The sequence below is a fragment of the Lissotriton helveticus genome, chromosome 9, assembly GCF_964261635.1.
Source record: "Lissotriton helveticus chromosome 9, aLisHel1.1, whole genome shotgun sequence".
In the NCBI taxonomy this organism is placed as follows: domain Eukaryota; kingdom Metazoa; phylum Chordata; class Amphibia; order Caudata; family Salamandridae; genus Lissotriton; species Lissotriton helveticus.
In genome coordinates this window covers 147,038,660-147,061,197 of record NC_136070.1, presented here as the reverse complement: position 1 = coordinate 147,061,197, position 22,538 = coordinate 147,038,660, and the positions used below count along the sequence as shown (strand labels likewise).

At 50.4% G+C, this 22,538-nt stretch overlaps 1 protein-coding gene across 1 annotated transcript in view; it reads left to right on the top strand.

The window, feature by feature from the left end:
- The window catches only part of HEATR4 (HEAT repeat containing 4), a 427,614-nt gene that overhangs the window by 53,996 nt on the left and 351,080 nt on the right, over window positions 1–22,538 (top strand). The window lies entirely within an intron of this gene.

The window sequence follows — 22,538 nt, the reverse complement described above, 5'->3', positions numbered from 1 at the left end:
AATGGCATGGTGATCAAAAAAACGATGATTTAGGCCCAGATCTCTGTACTGGGGTGAATGTATGACATTGTTCTGCATTCTGTCCATCAAATGTTGTTTTTGCATTTGTCACCCCGAGTGATACGGGTATGCCCAGACATGGGTCCAGTGCTCTCCATGCCACTGGAATCAAGCTATCCTGCCTGAAGAGAGGTGAAACCCTGAAACCGGTCCTAGAATGCTTGTTTCCAGTCCTGGGAGGACCTGGCTTGGCAGTTCAGGCTGGACTGTTCCTATAAGGCCCAGGGTCAAGACTGATTTGCATATGGCTGGGTTCACACTGGAATGCCATGGTGCGCGAAAAAACGATGGATTTAGGCCCAGATCTCTGTACTGGGGTGAATGTGTGACATTGTTCTGCATTCTGTCCATTAACTGTTGTTTTTGCATTTGTCACCCGAGTGGTACGGGTATGCCCAGACGTGGGTCCCGTGCTCTCCATGCGACTGGAATCAAGCTAACCTGGCTGAAGAGGGGTGAAACCCCGAAACCGGTCCTAGGATGCTTTTCTTCAGTCCAGGGAGGACCTGGCTTGGCAGTTTGGGCTGGGCTGTTCCTATGAGGCACAGGGTCAAGACTGATTTGCATATGGCTGGGTTCAAACTCGAATGGCATGGTGAGCAAAAAAACTATGGATTTAGGCCCAGATTTCTGTACGGGGGTGAACGTATGACATTGTTCTGCATTCTGTCCATCAGCTGTTATTTTTGCATTTGTCACCCCGAGTGGTACGGATATGCCCAGACCTGGGTCTCGTGCTCTCCATGCCACTGGAATCAAGCTATCCTGGCTGAAGAGGTGTGAAACCCTGAAACTGGTCCTAGGATGCTTGTTTCCAGTCCAGGGAGGACCTGGCTTGGCAGTTCAGGCTGGACTGTTCCCATGAGGCACAGGTTTAAGACTTGGAGGCGCCTTTCTGCTTCACGCTCGGCGATTGGCGCACCGGCCCTGCGGATCCCGATCGGAGAGTGGAGCCGCCTCAGGAGCTGGGAGGGGCGCCTGGCCTGCTGGGGAAGCGGTGGTGGTGCTGGGCGGCTGGAGGCCGCCGTGTTAGCAGAGTGCCCAGGATCGGCCTGAGGGGGCTTCACCCTTGGTCCAGTGAGGGGCAGGAGGTGGCGTTCTGGTGCCTACGCCATTGAACTCCGGGTTCTGGGAGCACTGCTGGCCCTCCTACGCGGCCCTTTTGCTTTGAGTGAGGGGCTTGGGAACGAGTTGGTGCCCTCCCGGGATCTACCACTTTGATATCCTTCCATTTTCCGGGGGTCCGGAGTGGCCCAGCGACACTGGTGGCCCTCGCTGACGGCCGTGGGGCCTGGCGCAGAAGAGACCCCATAGGAGCGCCGAGTGCCTGGGGCCCGACTGCGCCTCCTGGAACCTTTTGGGTGTGCGACCCCGATCCCCTGCCTGGCCGGACTGCGGGTCGGCAGCTCCCGTCACCACCCAGAGCGCGCATCAGTACGGACTTGCAGCGCTTGGCATAAGTGCGTGTGCCGGTGACTTTCCATGGGGAAGCCGCGGAAGGGAGCGGGCGCGGCGCCGCCGGACCAGGCTGAGGACTCCCTTGAGGCCCATGAACAGCGGTCGATGGATGGCCAGGCGACAGGGTTGCAACAACAACAAATGGACCAGATCCTCAAGGCCATAGGGGACACGAGAGAGGCGCTGCGCCAGGACATCATTCGGGCAGTGGTTGTGAACTCTTTAGGTCACACGCGGGGAGCCATCGGAGCGCAATTCCCTCCGATGTGAAGTAACCCCCACCACTTTTGTCCATGACGTGAGGCAGACTTCGGTTTCACATCTCTATTACCTGGAAATCCCAGGGTTAACCGGTATTAAGAACCGTGAGTTGAGTAAGACTTGAAATAACGCTGAGGTTAGGGTGCACCTTAGAGTGTGCATACCGCCCGGTGTTGAAATTGTTTTTGGTCCTGATGAAAGCTCGGCCGACTTGGCCCACAAGAGCAGAAACATGTCGACCTAATGATTAGGATAATTTGACTCAAAATTAAAGTCTATATTGTCCTTCTCATCTCCCTTTTTATACAGATGCTCACATTGATCTTTATTAAAGTTTGGTTTGGATCAGTGTCCGCACCTTTTTAATTTTATCAGGTTCACTATTTTTTCACTGGTTTTTATTCAATCCAGCTCCACTGCAACTGCAGGTGTCGCAGCACACCAGACAGGTCTTTTACCTGTCAGGTGAAAAATACCCAATGATGAAGCATGTCACCCAATAGTTGGGTGAGTGAGGGTAATATAAAAAAGTATTTATCTTTTCCACGTTCCACTTCACTTTAGACACCTTTTTTATTAATTTTTTTAGTCACTCCTTCGTTGTTAGTTATAGGCTGTGACGTCATCGCCACGGAGCCAAGGAGCGGAGCAGCTCAGGAGGGGGGCCCTGCGCACGGCGGTCCCGTCGGGATTGCCCCTTGGAGGCGCCTTTCTGCTTCACGCTCGGCGACTGGCGCACCGGCCCTGCGGATCCCGATCGGAGAGTGGAGCCGCCTCAGGAGCTGGGAGGGGCGCCTGGCCTGCTGGGGAAGCGGTGGTGGTGCTGGGCGGCTGGAGGCCGCCGTGTTAGCAGAGTGCCCAGGATCAGCCTGAGGGGGCTTCACCCATGGTCCAGTGAGGGGCAGGAGGTGGCGTTCTGGGGCCTACGCCATTGGACTCCGGGTTCTGGGAGCACTGCTGGCCCTCCTGCGCGGCCCTTTTGCTTTGAGTGAGGGGCTTGGGAACGAGTTGGTGCCCTCCCGGGATCTACCACCTTGATATCCTGGCATTTGCCGGGGGTCCGGAGTGGCCCAGCGACACTGGTGGCCCTCGCTGACGGCCGTGGGGCCTGGCGCAGAAGAGACCCCATAGGAGCGCCGAGTGCCTGGGGCCCGGCTGCGCCTCCTGGAACTTTTTTGTGTGTGCGACCCCGATCCCCTGCCTGGCCTGACTGCGGGTCGGCAGCTCCTGTGACCACCTAGAGCGCGCATCAGGACGGACTTGCAGCGCTTGGCATAAGTGCGTGTGCCGGTGACTCTCCATGGGGAAGCCGCGGAAGGGAGCGGGCGCGGCGCCGCCGGACCAGGCTGAGGACTCCCTTGAGGCCCATGAACAGCGGTCGATGGATGGCCAGGCGACAGGGTTGCAACAACAACAAATGGACCAGATCCTCAAGGCCATAGGGGACACGAGAGAGGCGCTGCGCCAGGACATCGCTCAGGTCTCCACGGGCCTTGGCCTCTAGAAGGCGGACCACAACAAGCTCGCTGACCGAGTCAAGGCTGCGGAGCTGGTGCTAGAGACGCTAGAACCAGCCCAGAAGGCGTCGGATGCCACGTTGGAGGACTTAACACGCAGGGTGCGGCAACTGGAAAAGAGAGCGGCCGACGCGGAAGGGCGTAACAGACACAATAACATCCGATTGGTGGGTCTGCCCGAAAATGTCGAAGGGGGCGACATGGTTTCGTATCTGGAGACCTGGCTGCGTGATGTGGTGGTCCCTGAGGGTCTGACGCATTTCTATACCCTGGAAAGAGCCCATAGGGTCCCGGCTCGCCCTCCGGCCCCGGGCCATCCCCCCCGGCCAGTGATAGCCCGGCTGCTGCATTTCAGGGACCGGGACGCTATCCTGCGGCAGGCTAGGTCGGCTGGCCCATACAAGGTGGACAACGCCTCGGTGTCAATATTTCCCGACTATTCCCAGGAGGTCCAGCGCTGCCGCTTCTCCTTCGTCGCTGTCAAGAGAGCTCTCCGCGACGAGGGGGTGCAGTACTCTCTGCTGTTCCCGGCGCGCCTGAAGGTGCTGGTGGATGGACTGGTGACGTTCTGCGACACACCGGACGACGCTTGGCAGTGGTTGGAGCGGTATCGAGCAGGCAAGGATGGCACGGGCACCTGGACGGAGACCACGGAGGACCGGCCGAAACCACGCAAGAGCAGGCGTAATCGGAGGCGAGAGCAGAACAGGCGGTCCCCGTCGGCGTCGCAGACGGACCTGGAGAGGCAGGCTGCCCTACAAGCGGTGTCGATCATCTCAGGAGCAGTGACGGAGACACCGGCGGTGGACTCGGGCTCCCGGTTGGGCTCTGATGAGGCGGAGCCAGGAGGTTCGGATGGGGGTTCGGACAAGGACCCTGGGGAGTTGCCTCAGGTCACCCCACAGACTGCCGATGGACTAATGGACGAATGATTTCCAGGACGCTGAGCGAAGGACAGTAAGGGGGTGTGCTCGGCCTGTGGGGATGGCTTTGCCGGGGTTGATGGGGTCTTGCAGTCTGGGGTGCTGGGACTGGCGTTGTCATCTGCTTTATGGGGTTGGTGCCGGCGCGCGCAGGGACCCTGGCTTCTTTGATGGGGCGGTGGTGCTGCTGGGGGGGGGGAAAGGGGGTTGGTCTATTCTTAGGCGGGACCGACCTCTCCTGGTGTGGTGGGTCTTTAGCTGTCCAGCCGGCTGGTGGGGAGCCACCTCCTCGATCTCACGTAACTTGTGAGTCTCTGGTAACTCCCAGAGTTCCCTCGTTTACGGGGGTAGGGTTTGGATGGGTAACTACTGTTTGGTGCCTGTTCTGGGGGTGGGTGGGGTTGGGGACGGTTGGGGTTGCTATAGGCTACGGGGGATTGTCAGTGTGCCGCTGGGGCTGTCAGGGATTGGACTCCGATATGGGCCCATTGATGGCGGCTAGATTAGAATTGAAGTGCATTACCTGGAATGTGCGGGGGCTCAACTCTATGAGGAAGAGATACAAAGTATGTAAGTATCAATGAGGACTAGCTAAATTTAAGGGGAGGGGGGATAAAGGGTGACTCAGGTACGTCAGACAATAAAAGGAAAAAAGCAATGTTTTCCTTTGAAAGCCGGGCGCCGCAGAAGGACGAATAGGTCCAAGGAGGAACCAGACCGAACTACTCGGTCTCTTTCTCTGCCAGGCGACCCATGAGGCTTTTTACAAAGAAATAACAGAAAAAGCTTGAGGGAATCCCCCTCTAACAGCTACAGCGCCTTAGCGAGCGCGACACATAGCCAATGAAATAACACAAACACTTAATATAGTTTATTAGTTTATTATTTAACGGCACTTTTTCACTTCACTCTATTGGTCCTGAGGAAAGCCAGCTTATAATAGAAAAGGCACTGGCAGAAACATGTAGACCACACTGGACATGGGAGATCATTATTCACTCCACTTTGTCCTTTCGCCTTTTTAAAACAGCTAACGGAGGCCCAGTTTATTAAATACTTGTTAACCCTCGGGTGCTGGGACCGCTTGTATAGCTTTTTAAACTTTCACTTCTCACTCCTTCACTGCACACGCAGCAATATACCAGCTCCGCAGTCACCTGGCGTTGCAGCACACCCGGGGCACATTCGGTGCCACTGTGGTGGGCCCGATGATGAAGCATGCCACCGACTAGGTCGGTGGGTGAGGGCTTTCAAAGGAAAACATTGCTTTTTTCCTTTTATTGTCTGACGTACCTGAGTCACCCTTTATCCCCCCTCCCCTTAAATTTAGCTAGTCCTCATTGATACTTACATATAAACACAGGGGATACGGGCTAGCGTATCTAGTCCTCTCTCTCTCTTTGATCTGTATAATAGAAGAGATACAAAGTGCATGCATACCTAGTTCGCAGGGGGGTTCAGGTGGCTTTTTTGCAGGAGACGCATTTAACGTTGGCAGAGGGGCAAGCGCTGCAGCGGCGATGGAGGGGCAGCTCTTCTATACTACCTATTCTGCACATGCTAGAGGGGTGTTGATTTGGGTGCGGGCAGGTATCCCCTTTCAGCCCTTGACAATGAGGGTGGACTCGGATGGGAGGTTTGTGGCAGTATTGGGACGGTTGGATGGCCGAGATGTTGTGTTTTGCTGCGTTTATGCCCCAAACTTTGATCAGGCTGCGTTCTTCTCTGTGTTGTCGAGGAGGTTGGCGCCTATGTTAGTGGGCACGGTGTTCATGGGGGGGGGGACTTTAACTCGGTGATGGATGTGGAGATAGACCGTTCCCACCCTCCGCTGGCTCAGTCGGTAGTGCGCAGGGTGGCCAAGGCTCGGAGGGACTGGCAAGAGCAGTGGGGGCTCATGGACGCCTGGCGGACGTATCACCCCGCCGATAGGGACTATTCGTTCTATTCCGCACCTCATGATCTACATGTACGCCTCGACACTATTCTTTGTTCGACTGGGGCCCAGGAACTCACGCGCAACTGCGAGTACCTGGCGAGGACCATATCGGATCACAACCCTTGCTTACTTACGATCCTCTGGTCCAGACAGCGACAGCCGGTCCCCACGTGGCGGTTCAATCCGCTGGCGCTGGAGGACCCGATCTTTCACGCTGAAGTGCAGGAGTGCATTGAGCACTACTTCCATGAGAACTCGGGTACTGCGACCACTCGAGCGATCGAGTGGGACGCCTTTAAGGTGGTGCTACGAGGCGCGTGCCTCTCGTCTTCGGCGGGGGTGCGTCGGACACTGCTGGACGATGTCGAGCGGGAGGAGGCCACGCTGCGGCGGGCGGAGAGGAATGGACACGCGGCGGGGGGCAATAGGGAGGAAGTGTTGGCGGCTCGAGAGCGAGTTGCTGTCCAGGTGGAGAGGCTCCGCTGCCATGATTACCGGGAGTATATGGTCCGAGCGCACGCTGAGAGAGATCGGGTCGGTTCGTTGTTGGCGTGGCTGGCCAACCCTCAAACTAGGGGTACGCCAATACTCTCACTGACCACTCCGACCGGGGATTTGGTTCATTCGCAACAGGAAATCAACAATCAGTTCCTGGCTTATTACTCGGAACTCTATCGGAGCAGAATGTCGGTGCAGCCGGCTGGACTGGATGCCTTTCTGGAAGAGGCTCAGTTACAGCGGCTGGACTCGGAGCAGGGCACCGCGTTGGGTGCAGCTATCACACTGGGGGAGATCAGAGTGGCGATTAAACACATGGCCAGAAAGAAGACGCCGGGTGGTGACGGCCTCCCGGTGGAGTTCTACGCCGCGTATGTTGATCTCCTGGCACCCCGACTACAACAGGTGTATGAAGAGGCGTGGGAACGGGGCAGGCTGCCTGTGTCGACAAGGGAGGCGCTTATAGTGCCATTGTTGAAGAAGGGCGGGCTTCCCACGGCTAGAAAGGCGTATCGCCCGCTCTCGATGCTCACTGTGGACTATAAGGTGCTGAGCAGGATCCTGGCGACGCGGTTATCTGTCCATATGTGTTCTCTGGTACACCCGGACCAGTTGGGCTTCATCCCCACCCGGAACACCTCGACGTGTATACGGCGCCTGATACGGGTCATGGACTTTGAGGGGGAGGGCCCCGCGGGCGCGCCCGTGCTCTCGGTAGATATCGAAAAGGCGTTCGATAGTGTGGAGTGGCCGTATTTGTTCTGTGTGCTTCTTCGGTTCGGGTTGGGGGACGGCTTCGTCCGTTGGACGCGGTTGCTGTATGAGTCCGCTACTGCTAGGGTCCGCACGGGCCGCTCAATATCTGCGGCATGCTCGGTGGAAAGAGGTACCCGACAGGGTTGCTCTTTATCCCCGCTCCTCTTCGCCTTGGCGATTGAACCCCTAGCAGCACGCGCCCGACAAGGTCGGCACTATGAGGGGGTTTCACTGCGCGGCGTCTCGCATTATATTTCCTTGTATGCCGACGACCTCCTGCTGTATTTGGCTGATGTGGAGGCGTCGCTGCGGGGTGCACGGGCCTTGCTCCAAGAGTTCGGGGACTTGTCGGGGCTCCGTGTTAACTGGTCTAAGATCTGTCTATTCCCCTTAACCCCCCGCTGTGTTCAGCCTGAGGAGCTTGAGGGACTGCGCTGGGAACCAGATTGCCTGCCATACCTCGGAGTCCACATTTATCATACCCACTCGCTCCTACATGAGGGGAACGTGGGCAGGGCCCTGAGGGGCATCAGAGGCAGCATGGGGTTTTGGCGCACTCTTCCACTGTCTGTGGCCGGACGAATAGCGCTGCTGAAGATGGTGGCCCTTCCGCGCCTGCTTTATTTCTTTCGCACGCTGCCGGTGTGGATCCCGGCCTCCTTTTTCCGAACGTTGCGGTCGTTGGTAATAGGGTTTATCTGGGGCTCTGGCAGGCGACGTGTAGCTTTGAATACCTTGCTTAGGTCCCGGGAAGAAGGCGGCCTGGCGGTACCGGATTTTGAGTGGTATTATCTGGCAGCGCAGCTACAGTGGCTCACGCAAGCTGTGGCGTGGGAGTTTAGAGGCCCGGACGGCCCGCAGGGTCGGATTGTGCAGCGCCATGTCCTGTCCTTCATCGTGCTCCAATAAGGGCTTCGGCTGGATCAGTTGACTCTGGAGGAGCGCACCCTCCGCCAGTGCTGGCTTCGTAGCCACAAGCGGGCAGGATGTCACGTTCCATATGCGCCAGAGATCCCTTTGGGCATGTGTACGGCCCTCCCTCATGGCGGGGACTGGTCGGCACTAGCCACCGGGGAGGATCGCGGGGTCCACATGATAGGGGATTTGTATAGGGATGGTGCCCTGCTGTCGTTTTATGACCTGCAAGAGGCCTTCGATCTCCCGAGGGGTGACTACCTGCTCCATGCGGCTCTAGTGACTGGGATTCAGAAGCGCTGGAAGATGGGGCTGGTGGAGCCCTCCACGTCGCTGGGCTGCCAGTACATCATGATGGCAGCTGGCACATATAAGGCCATCACCTGTCTATACCGGAGACTGGCGCTTGATGGACCTCCTCCCCTAGACAAGCTGCGGGAACGCTGGGAGGCTGACCTCGGTCGGCAGATACCGGAGACGTCCTGGCCTCAGCTGGTACGTAGGGCCTGGAAGGGCACGCGCAATGTTAGGTTCCAACTGGTTCAGTACTTCACTCTACATAGGGCGTATTGGACGCCGGCCAAAATCCAACGGGTCTTTGGTGGCACGCACTCGGTATGTCCCCGCTGCGCTACGGGGGGTGCTGACTTTGGGCACATGTTCTGGTCGTGCGTTGGGCTTGGCACTTACTGGACTGACGTTCTGTCTTGCTCGAATGCGGTTACGGGACGCCAGATCGACACAGATATGGGGACTTGCCTCTTACTCTGGTTTCTGCATACTCCAACCATGAAGATTACCAGCACATTTTTCGGCCTGGGATTTGTGGAAAAGTACATTTTGCCATGTTCTGTGTCCCTACGTGTTCCCCATCTTATGTTATGTGTGCATGATTAATATGCATATGTATTTCCCCATGATCGATTAAAGACGCAATTACAGTTGTGTCCATCTCTAGTATGTCAGTTTCCAGTTCTCGTGAATACTATGAATATCAGGCCTATGTAAAGTTACGTTGCCACGTTTCCCAGTGTGCACGTTATTTCATTGAAAAGTCCCCGTTTCTAGGCCTCAAAAGGGCCCGGACACCAGATTCAGCTCCTGTCTCCTGAACCCTCGCTGAGGAGCGATACAGCCCCCACCTGTATCCTCGACCCTTCACTTACTTCCTGCCTCACAGTGCCCGGCTCAGCCTGGCTCTGCCTGCTAGTCTGCCAAGAGTATGTTATGATTCTAGTTATCAGTCCAGCCCTCCTTCTCTGCATTCCTAAGCTACTGAATCGCATCAATAGTTTCCGTCATCATCTAGCCTTTACGTCTCCATGTAAGAGAAATACTGTATTAATGGTCATTTAATATTCTTCAACACGCACTACATGTAGAATAATGTATGCACCAGTCCTAGAGTCTGTTAGCCTTTACCCCGATAACTTTTGGATTCTATCAACATGTTCTCTAAACATCAGATACTAGATAGTGTTTAGGCACATGTCGCCCTGACTCTCCAGACTTCAGTCTCTATTCCTAGCACAGAGTTCATAGCCCCCAGCTTCTCCTAGTAACACGTCATTGTCAGTTTGCGCGCACCATTAGGTTAGAGGTCCCGGCTCCTTGGGTAGCCCCCTCCATGTTTCCGCCCCATTTATGACATATTCTGTTACGTTTACATCACATGTCTATGCATACGCCTCCTGTTACACCCACTTTCACCCTTATCTTTCGCGACTGCTATTGACCACACCCACTGCTCCGCCTATTGTATGTATTGCAATTGCAACTGTTTTAGTATATATGCTTGTGTACTGTTATTAAATGTTACGCCGATCCTTTTTCCCTAGCGCGCTCATTCCCTGTCCCCCCTGCAGGGCCCTGCCATCCTGTTCCCATGCAGGTTGTCCTGTTCCTGTCCTTTATGCTGTATTAAACCTGCAAACTCCTACTACCTCGAATCTTGACTCTTATTTATTGAGCTATCTGTTATTGCCATGTCCAGTCAAACCTAGATCCGGTATTATTTATTTATATACCACATAATGGCGCCCGAATAGGGACTTGCCCTTTCCCCACGCGCCGGTGAAGCCACGCCGGCCCCCTGACCCTCTGCAGCCGTGACGGAACCATACCGTGCACGTGCAGATATTTCTGCTTCAAGTATCCCTCAGGCCCACGGAGGAGACGGAGGTGGCGGTCCAGCATCCAGACGAGGCGGTGGAGGAACGCGGCGAGTCCCGACCAGAGCCCAAGCCGAGAGTCCAAGGTCCGAGGTATCCGGAGGCCCACCCGTAACTGAAGTCCGAAGTTCGTCCGTCCGGCGTCGAAGCAGTCCAGTCCAGTCCGAGGCCTTCCGTTCTTGCTGCCCGGTGAGTACCGTTGCTGGGGAGTATCTAGACAGGGTCAATCTAATTGTCTCTGGTCCGTGGGGTTTGGTGGTACACAGATCCCAAAACGAAGTGTCCACTCCGGTGGATACGGGTCCTGACGTGTCTCTTTATGAGACCGGTAAGTTTCGTACTGTTTCAGCAGTGCATCTAGTTTCTGTTCTAGTCAGTTCTGTTCTCGAAAAGATTCATGTATTCCAGGTAGTATTCTGTTCGAACTGTTATTTTAAATGTTCTTCATGTATTTTAATGTCGTGGTATGAAAGTGGTGTAATTATCGTGTTCATTTTGTATTGTATTGTGTCTAGATTACAGTTCAGTCATGCCTTTATTTTCGAAACTACGTCAGTTAAAAACCAGAAAAGGTCTGTTAGAAGCAGCAGTTCCTGTCCCGCCTAGGGACAGTCCAGGTCACTTTATGTATCAGAAGCATGGCATAAGTGCCATATTGTATCTAGATTTATGGGTAGAGTACACCAAAGAGTTAGAAGAAAAGTATAGATGGCCCGTATCGGGTACATGGGATGCCGAGTGCATCATGCGAGTAGAAGAAGCATTATGGAAAAAGAAAGCCAGACAGTCACAGAAAGATGCCATCGAGTTAGGGCGCAAAGAATCTCATAAAAGAACCGAAAAAGAAATCAGAAAGTCAGAATTAAGTAGAGAATCCTTAGAACGAGCCCAAGAAAGGGAACTAATCGAGATAGGTGAACGAGTTAAAACCGAACAGTCAGACAGACAGAGAAATGCCCTCATTAAGGGTATGTATCCTCTTCTTGCCGAGGGCTTGCCAAAAGCAACCCCGGAGGCATCCAGTAATTTTCCGCCACCATTAGTTCCGACCAAGCTACGTCACAAACCGACCGCAGCTGATATTTTTATTTCGTCCTATTTGGACGACACGGTTCCAGAATATGCAAATCCTGTTCCGCCAGTCCCTGTAAATAATGTAAATCCTGCTCCTCCAGTCACCGGAGTACCTGTTACGGTACCCCCGGTCCAGCCCACATTACAATTTCCCACTCTGCCAGCACGAAGAGTATCAGTCGACGATTCTAGTTTAGGGGCCGCAGGAGGAGGTCCTCCTGGTACCCCGCCACCACACCAACGAGTAACGTTAGTCGAGTTACATGAAAGTGCGTTACAGCGTACGCCCAAATATAAGTCCGTTGCAGATATCCGACGAGCCCTTACTGAATGCCGCTATGATCCAGTTGCAGGTGATGATAGTACAGTTATATATTCCATCCGTGTAAGACGGGTGACCGGGTATTTGGACACCCTACCGAATATGAAAGAAGATCTAGACAGAATATATCGTTTCATCCGTACAGGGGATGATCCAGAAAGTATTGGTGAAGCCATGTCCCAAAGGAAAGCTGAGATCCAACTCATGCTATTAAAGTTTCTGATTAATTGTTTAATAAGAGAACAAGATTACCCGTCCAAAGATCCGGCCGAAATGAGAATCCTGACAAGGTGGAGTGATAATATAGCCGAGGGTAAACACAGAACTATCAGTAGTATAGAGAGTATGTACAAGAGAATTCGTAAGGAAATAATAAAGTTACACGAACAACGTAAAGCAGCACAAGTAAGCGAGAAAGAGAATGACTCTTCTACTGAAGAGGTAGACGACGAGAATCCCGCCAGAATAGCGTATGTAGGAAAATCTAGATTTCCAGATCGTCATTTACGCCTAGAACACAAGTCAGTTTTTCATCATTCAGCACCAGAACAAGGTTCTCTAGAACAAGTATTTCAAGCTACCGATCACATTCTGAAATCACGAATCGGTTATAGTAAGTTAAATACCATGCATGAACAGGAACTAGCCCGATCAGCAGTCCGATGGATTACTGATTCTACCACTTTTCCAGACGAAATAGTGGCACAAATGTTTCTGAAACTGCCCCCAGCCAAGCAGCGACTGGTGGGTATGTATATGACCCAGCACCTCATTACTCTGTATGAGGGTCAACATTCTGATCCAGGTCCGTTACACGATGTCCTGAACGAGTTACTCCAGTATAGATGGAAAGGTCTAGGTACCGATTTAATTAGTGTCATTCTAGAACAGCGCCACAAATATAGAACGTTCCTGAACCCGCATTTTGTTCATGTCTCACCTCCAGAAAGTAAACCCTTTTACATAGACAGACAGAATCCGTTACGAGAAGTACACCCAGTCAGGACAGCGGATGGTGAAATGCAACGAGTGTTTGTTTACACTCCGATTACAAAGATGGAACTCTTAGAGATGAAGAAACTAATTCCCTGTCATGACAAAGATCCAGCAGGGTTCCACCGAGAATTAAAAGACATGCTCCGTATGGGAGAATACACGTATCCAGATATAATTAAAATGTTAAAAGTCCTATTACCCGCAGGGGTATACGAAAAACTCAAGGAAAAAGAATGGGAGGTGGGAGAGAAAAAGATCGATTGGGCAGTTCTAGAAGCTGAAGATAAGATACGAGTACCAGGTACCGGTCTAGGAGAGAAATGTAAAGAATTACCAGAACTGTTAATACAAGTTTTGCCAAGATTATTAGCCACTAAAAAGGAAGACTGGGATGCAATCTCAGCCTGTAAACAGAAACAAGACGAAGACACTAGTGATTTTTATTCTAGATTTGAGAAATGCTTTATTATAAACAGTGGCCTCAAGACGAGTAGCGAGTCATACCCTCATCTTTTTGTTACTAAATTAGTCGAGAATTCAAGTCCACAAGTTAAGAATCGAGTTTTGAAAGTCGAAAGTACCTGGCAAGCTAATACCCCGTCCCAAATGTTACAGATGCTTCAGTATCACCAGAATAGAATCAGAGAAGAGCAAGATCATGAAAGGAAACGTATGAAAGACACGAAAATGAAAGTACTAGTTGCACAATCTGTTCCTCAAGACAGTCAGAAGAGGGGTCCGAATCAAGCCAGTCATCCTACAGTTCCCGTTAAAGGGACCTGCAATTATTGTAAACAGCCAGGTCATTTTATAAACGAGTGTGCAGTCCTGAAACACAATATAGCTACTGGTAAGACTAAAGAAAGACCACGTCCGCCTAGACAAGAACAAGTTTCACAGACTTCTCAGCCACAGAATGCACAACAGACAGTTCCAGCGCCGCAGCCTATTGCTGCAACACAGCATGTTACACAGCAGATGTACCAGTATGCCCAGTCAGAGTATCCAGAGTATCAACAGTATTCATGAAACAGCCTAGAGAGGGAGGTAGGCTTGCCTCTCATCGAGATTCCTGTAGATCAAGAAGGTCCCTATGTTCATAGTCAAGTACTAGGGAAAGACAGAAAGTTTCTGATTGATACAGGGGCAAGTAGGACGACCATCAGTCACGCCGAAGTTCCAGGGGCTCCGCTCTCAGGCTCTAGAAATGTTTCCCTTGGATTTTCAGGAAAGCCTATTGTAAACGAGATATCTAAGCCAGTTACTCTAGAAGTAGGTCCATTGTCCCGCACTACTGATCTGTTACTTACGAAGTCATGTCCAGAAAATCTGTTAGGCATTAAAACACTGAAAGAATTAGGTGCAGTTATTTGCTGTTCCCCCGAGGGAATACGACTGTTTCTACGTGACTTCAAGGGTCACTATGTATTACGAGATTTTGATCCGAGATTGTCCAATGTTCCGCAGCATCTATGGGCGCAAGGTCCAACTGATGTAGGTCTTATGCAAATCACACCCCATCGTGTGACTCTCAAACCAGGTGTAGTGTTACCACGAATCAGACAGTACAGATTGCCACCTGAGGCTGTAGCAGCCTTATCCAAAATTATTGACGAGCTCATGGCTCAAGGAGTAGTTGTAGAAACTGACTCCAATGTATGTAATTCTCCGATCATTCCAGTCATGAAACGTACTGATCCAAATGCACCCCCAGTATATCGATTAGTGATTGACCTTCGAGAACTTAATAAATGTATTATTCCCCAGTACCCAGTTGTCCCAGATATCTCTTCCCTATTGACAGCCATTGATTCCGAAGCCTCATTTTTTACAGTCATAGACCTCAAGAACGCGTTTTTCAGTGTCCCCATTCATCCAGACAGCCAGTTTCTTTTCGGATTTTGTTTAAATGGAAGGAGCTATATGTTCACACGAGCTCCTCAAGGTTTCACAGAAAGTCCTAGTATTTACAGTCAAGCGCTTAAGAGACAACTAGACGACATTCACATGCCAACAGACACTGCCCTGCTCCAGTATGTCGATGATCTACTGATCACAGCCCGTTCTGAACGTGCTTGCGAGCGAGCATCCCTTACAGTTTTGTATTTCCTTGCCGAGATGGGGCACAAGGTGTCCCCTTCGAAGCTTCAATTCTGTGTCCAGCAAGTGATCTATTTAGGCCACTTACTGTCCAAGAGGGGTAGGCAGTTGACACCCGACCGTATCCAGTTAATAGCGAGTCTTCCTCAGCCCAAGACCCAGAAGGAGGTACGTGCTTTTATCTGCCTTACTTCTTATTGCAGACAATGGATTCCTCAGTATGCATTCCTAGCCAAGCCACTGATACAGTTAACGACACAGGAGGCAGCCGTATCGACTGTCCTCCCTTGGACATCTGAACATACACTTAGTTTCAATGAGTTAAAGAAAGCTTTATGCCAAGCTCCAGTTCTAGCTACACCGAACTACAGTAAGCCTTTTACACTTTTCGTCACTGAACGTGAAGGTACAGCATTATCTGTTCTCACACAAGATCAAGCAGGACAATACAAGCCCTGTGCTTATTTTTCGAGCACACTAGATCCTGTAGCCCAGGCTCTGCCTGCGTGCCTCAAGTCAGTTGCAGCCACAGCACTAGCTATCAGACAAAGTGATTCCATAGTATTAGGACATTCCTTGACAGTACAAGTTCCACACTCCGTGGAAGTTCTTTTAAATCGAACACAGACTCAGCACTTGACAATTGCACGTTTAACAGGTTATGAACTGACACTGTTCCAGCCACACATAGAAATCAGACGATGCAACGTTCTAAATCCTGCTACACTATTACCGTCAGTTAATTCGAATCCTGCCACACATGACTGTGTGGAAGTAGTTAACACTATGACTAAGCCAAGACAAGATCTGACAGATATTCCATTACCAGATCCCGACCTGACACTTTATGTGGATGGTTCATGTATGAGAACAAGTACAGGAGAACTAGTAGCCGCGTATGCAGTGACTACTGACACTGAAGTTATAGAAACACACCGTATTGACACCCTGTCTGCTCAAGCAGCAGAGCTAGTTGCTCTGACACAAGCCTGCATACACGCCAAGAACCTGAAAGTTAATGTTTATACAGATTCACGCTACGCATTCGGAGTTGTACACGACTTCGGAGTGCTCTGGCAGGAGAGAGGTTTCATGACTTCTCATGGAACCAAGATTCAGCATGGTCTCCTTATTCAAGCTCTGTTAGATGCCATACATTTACCGACATCTATTGCTATCATGAAGTGCAAAGCACATACGAAAGTTACTGACATTATTTCTCAAGGTAATGATCTAGCAGATCGCAAAGCCAAGCTTACAGCACAGACTCCAGACATTTCAGTTAATCCGACACAGACACATACTCCAGCTCCGACTACCTGTATGACAGTTAAGGACCCTACTCAAGATGTCATAGATATCCAGTTACATGCTACTCCCGATGAAATCAAGAAATGGTCCGAACAAGGAGGGGTCCAGACAGATCAGGGATGGGTAACGAAGGGTAGAGCCACATGGTTTCTCCCCGACTCTATGGTTCAAGTCATTATCAATACCGCACATAGTCCAGCACATTTAGGAGAAAAAGCTATGTTAGACAGTATCCAGAACATTTGGTTTAACAAGCATTTACGAGCTGCAGCCAAGCAGAAAGTCCGTACCTGTATGATATGTTGCCAGTTTAATCCAGGTAAAAGTGTCCCGGTGGAACAAGGTGGATTCCAGCCCCCTGATCACCCTTTTGAAGTCCTCCAGATGGATTATATTCAGATGGAGCGATGTCGAGGTTTCAAGTATGTCCTTGTAGTTGTATGCGCTTTGTCCAGGTGGACAGAAGCATATCCAGTTCCGGATTACACAGCCGCGACCACTGCCAAGCAGTTGGTTCGTGAATTCTTCCCCCGCTACGGACTCCCTAGAGTCGTATATTCTGACAACGGCCAGCCATTCTCATCTGAACTCATGAAACATGTTTCCCTTTTGTTAGGGTACCAGTGGAAGTTCCATTGTGTACGCCATCCTGAAGCAGCCGGTCTCGTAGAGAGACATAATCAGACCCTGAAAATCCGCATTGCCAAAATATGTAAAGAGAAAGGTGTGGACTGGCTAGTAGCTCTGCCAGTCGCTTTGTTTTATATGCGCATGGTCGCACATTCCAGATCAGGTCTGTCCCCGTATGAGGTCGTATTCGGCCGCCCCCCTAATATGTGGGGTACACCTAGACCTCGAAGTATTACCGATGTTTCAAGTAATATGCTGACAGATTACCTAGCTTCCTTGATGTCTGCCCTACACTCTTGTCGTTCACAGGTTGCCGCCGCATTTCCAGACAATACCGAGGTGGCACCGCATGACATCGTTCCCGGATGCATGGTTCTTGTCCGGAATTTTGATCGTTCAAGTCCGCTGGAGCCCCGCTGGAAGGAGCCCAAACAGGTCCTCCTGGCCACCCGTACTGCCGTCAAGCTGGAAGGCAGGAAGGGCTGGGTCCACCTGTCTCATGTGAAAAGATTTTACGGACTAAAGACTGTTTCAAAGAACATTTCCGAGGATTTTAAGGATTGCCAAAGTACTATTCTCAAGGACTGTCCCGCAAAAGACAATGATACTAAACCCTCCCTGTTAGAGAAAACTCCGCAACAGGAGTACAAGCTAAAATTAAGGTCTAGTAAAATAAGTCAGCCAGTTTGATTGTCTAAGTCCTCCCCTAGGTGAAACGGTTAGACCGGTTTCTGACATGTATATAATAGACCCCCACAGAGAGAGAGTTAGTGAGAACTCTAAAAGTTGCACTATTATTTTATGTTTTCTGCTATATCTCAGCCTTATGATTACCTGCATAAGTTATGCATTTTATTTGTATTTTCCAGTTTCTCATGTAAATAAGTCTGCTAATGCTACGGTAGAGCACACGTTTAGTGATCTACCTCCTCATGAACTCTCATATCGTCTTGCTATGCGTAATAATTCCTTTATCCGCATGTTACATTATTCACACCAGACCAGCAATGCCACTAATTGTTGGGTGTGTGGTCGACTCCCCCCTTTCCAGACACCGAAGGGAGTTCTGCCACTCTTTCCTTATCCATTTTCACATAACGGTTCGTGTGGAGCATGGTCCACGTTAACGTCATCCTCAACAGATATGTCTTTTCTTAACAGTACATGTTTTCCAGACAAGCAAGGTCTTCCCCACAGAACAGGGTTAGATCTAGAAAATGAAGTTTATAATTTAGGTAATTATTCTTCGAATTTCATGGTCCTGAATGTTCAGTCTGATACTACTCCAGACTTACCTGCTATGTCAGTATTACCAGTCAAAGGTGAATTATGTGTCCGAAATAATGGTTCCGTACATGTAGGACATAGTGATTGTACTACTATTGTCAAGTATAGTGACAGTGGGAAATCTATTTTCAAAGCTTCACGTCATTCTTATTTTGTTTGTGGTCAGACCGCATATGTTCGTCTGCCCCTCGATTGGGAGGGAACCTGTTACATTGCCTTCCTACTGCCACCAGTTTTCCTAGCCCCACCTGACTATCATAGGAATTCCCACCTAGTACATACTAGACACAAGAGGAGAGACCTCCCGATTGTCGATTATACTGAAACTGCTCTAGAACAATATATAGATATCAATAAAGGTGTATTTCCCTATTTAGGTACTGTTGTGAATAGTAAACTGATACGTAGATTAACCAGAACACTCGAAGCAGTAGTGATTGAGACTACTTCTGCTCTAGGTAACTTGACCGAAGAGCAATCCTTTATGAGAATTGTCGTGCTCCAGAATCGTCTCGTCCTTAACGTCATACTGGCCGATAGGGGCGGGGCATGTAGAGTCATCGGATCTAGTTGCTGCATTTTCATTCCTAATAACGCACCGTCTGTTTATTCAGCTATAACCAGACTCCATACAATTGCCCATATGTTACACCAGAATCCAGGCACCTGGACATGGTCCGGTTGGTTCTGGAATATAATTTCCGCCTGGGGATGGAAAGTATTGTCATTTCTGGGTATTGCAGTAGCGATCATATTCAGTTGCTGCCTCTGTATACAATGTGGCCCTGCGATTTGTGGCATTTGTGCTACCTCTTGTATTCCTAGTCCCAAGTCCCGTTCTAAATCCCGTTCCAAGAAAATTCGAGACGAGCAAATGATACTGTATGAAATGATAGATGGTATCATGAATATTGATGTTTCCTGATGGAAACGTAGTGACAAGGAGGGAATGTGGAAAAGTAAATTTTGCCATGTTCTGTGTCCCTACGTGTTCCCCATCTTATGTTATGTGTGCATGATTAATATGCATATGTATTTCCCCATGATCGATTAAAGACGCAATTACAGTTGTGTCCATCTCTAGTATGTCAGTTTCCAGTTCTCGTGAATACTATGAATATCAGGCCTATGTAAAGTTACGTTGCCACGTTTCCCAGTGTGCACGTTATTTCATTGAAAAGTCCCCGTTTCTAGGCCTCAAAAGGGCCCGGACACCAGATTCAGCTCCTGTCTCCTGAACCCTCGCTGAGGAGCGATACAGCCCCCACCTGTATCCTCGACCCTTCACTTACTTCCTGCCTCACAGTGCCCGGCTCAGCCTGGCTCTGCCTGCTAGTCTGCCAAGAGTATGTTATGATTCTAGTTATCAGTCCAGCCCTCCTTCTCTGCATTCCTAAGCTACTGAATCGCATCAATAGTTTCCGTCATCATCTAGCCTTTACGTCTCCATGTAAGAGAAATACTGTATTAATGGTCATTTAATATTCTTCAACACGCACTACATGTAGAATAATGTATGCACCAGTCCTAGAGTCTGTTAGCCTTTACCCCGATAACTTTTGGATTCTATCAACATGTTCTCTAAACATCAGATACTAGATAGTGTTTAGGCACATGTCGCCCTGACTCTCCAGACTTCAGTCTCTATTCCTAGCACAGAGTTCATAGCCCCCAGCTTCTCCTAGTAACACGTCATTGTCAGTTTGCGCGCACCATTAGGTTAGAGGTCCCGGCTCCTTGGGTAGCCCCCTCCATGTTTCCGCCCCATTTATGACATATTCTGTTACGTTTACATCACATGTCTATGCATACGCCTCCTGTTACACCCACTTTCACCCTTATCTTTCGCGACTGCTATTGACCACACCCACTGCTCCGCCTATTGTATGTATTGCAATTGCAACTGTTTTAGTATATATGCTTGTGTACTGTTATTAAATGTTACGCCGATCCTTTTTCCCTAGCGCGCTCATTCCCTGTCCCCCCTGCAGGGCCCTGCCATCCTGTTCCCGTGCAGGTTGTCCTGTTCCTGTCCTTTATGCTGTATTAAACCTGCAAACTCCTACTACCTCGAATCTTGACTCTTATTTATTGAGCTATCTGTTATTGCTATGTCCAGTCAAACCTAGATCCGGTATTATTTATTTATATACCACAGATTAATTCTGGCCAAGAGGGAACTCACACTGCATTGGAAATCTAGGGGGGGGCCTAACTTCCTGAGATGGCGGGGGTGCTTCCTGCAATGGGCTACTAGTGAAGGGACTCTTAGATTACAATTAGCCAGGCGCATCGCTAACGATACAGCACTAGATGCGGCCAGGGCGTGGAGCGCGCTGGTGACGGACCTACAGTCTCTTTCAGAAGTGGATGAGGATGGGGAGGATGGCGCGCTGGCGAGCCCGGAGGGGACAACTGGGGTAGAGAGCGGGGGGGCACTGGATGAGGAAGCGGGGCGCTAGGCAGCATGACCAGCAGCGTACGAAGAGGGATTACATGTGTCACATACGATCATGACCGGGATGGGTAACATACACTGCTCTGCACAGCGCCTGGACTTCCATTTGGCTGTGGACCTGTGAATGGAAATGTTTAGGGGAGGTCGCCCGCTGCTTCTGGAAGGTTTATGACATGCCGTAGGAGGGGCGGTAGAGGCACACTGACAAGGGGGGGGTGGGGGCAGTGGGGGAGGTGGGAAATGGCGGATAGGGCTTCGTTGGTTGGGACTGTTCACGACGCTGCATTACTGTACATCATGATGATCGAGACACATATGGAGCGTGAATGTATGATGTTTGCAAAAATTCAATAAAAATTTGTTTAAAAAAAAACAAACTGATATCTATTTTGTAAACATTTTACTTCTCAGATTGTTTATGTTGCTACTTCTTTTTTATTTACAAAAAGTGATTCTAATGGACTATTATTATAATAGCCAACACTGTGGTGCATGAGGAATTTCCCTTGGTACAGTGTATTCAGTGGCAAAGCAATCCATGACATATAGCAAAGGGACAGACACCTCAACTGCGGCTTGTGCGAGCATGCTCTAAACAGAAAATGTTTATTGTGATTTGGAAACTGCCCTCCTATAGTATGTAAAAGGAACAAATGATGGACAGAATGCTGAACAATGCAAACATACACCCACAGTCACAAAGATCTGGGTTTAATCCATTGTTCTTTAGCTCACTTCGCCACACCAGTTTGGACTCATATGCCAATCAGACCTGACCCTGTTCCTCATGGGAAGAGCCCGAACTGCCAAGCAAGGTCCTCCCTGAACCAGAAACAAGCACCCTGGGACCGGTTTCGGGGCATCACCCCTTTAGCCAGGATAGCTTGAATCCAGTGGTGCAGTGAGCACATGACACACGTCTGGGCATACCCTTCCCAATTAGGGTGACAAAAGCAAAAGGAACAAATGATGGATGGAATGCTGAACAATGCAAACAGTCACCCATAGTCACAAAGATCTGGGTTTAATCCATCATTCTTTTGCTCACCACGGCCCCCCCAGTTTGGACCCAGCCATAAACAAATCAGTTTTGACCCTGGTCCTCATGGGAATAGTCCAGCCCGAACTGCCAAGCCAGGCCCAGGTCTCTGTACTGGGGTGAATGTTTGACATTGTTCAATATTCTGTCCATCAACTGTTCTTTTTGCATATGTCAACTCGAGTGGACGGGTGTGCCCAGATGTGGGTCCCATGCTCTCCATGGCAAGTGAGTCAAGCTAGCCTGGCTGATAAGGGATAAAACCCCAACAACAGTGCCAGAATGCTTGTTTCTGGTCCAGGGAGGACCTGGCCTTGCAGTTCGAGCTGGACTGTTCACATGGTAAGCAGAGTCAAGACTGATTTGCATATGGCTGGGTTTAAATTAGAATGGCAAGGTGAGCAAAAAACGAAGGAGTAAGGCCCAGATCTCTGTACTGGGGTGAATGTTTGATATTGTTTAACCCCTTCCCGGCGGGGCTAATTCCCCCGCTGTGCTGGGGGGAGGGAGGGCGCGCGCAGCGCCCCAGTGCTCGTGACGAGCTCAGCTCGTAACGTTGCATGGTGGCGCTGTGCTCATGACGAGCTGAGCTCATCACGACCACCTCGTTTCCATAGAACGGCCAGCACAGCGGGGGAATTATCCCCACGTGTTAGCGCCGCGGGTCATGATGAGCTCAGCTCGTCATGAGCACAGCGCAACCGTGCCTCATGACGAGCTGAGCTTGTCATGAGCACGGGAGGGGTTAACATTTGGTCCATCAATTGTTCTTTTTCCCTATAGTAAGTAGGAAGAATTATAATTGTTTTAGTCAACAATAATA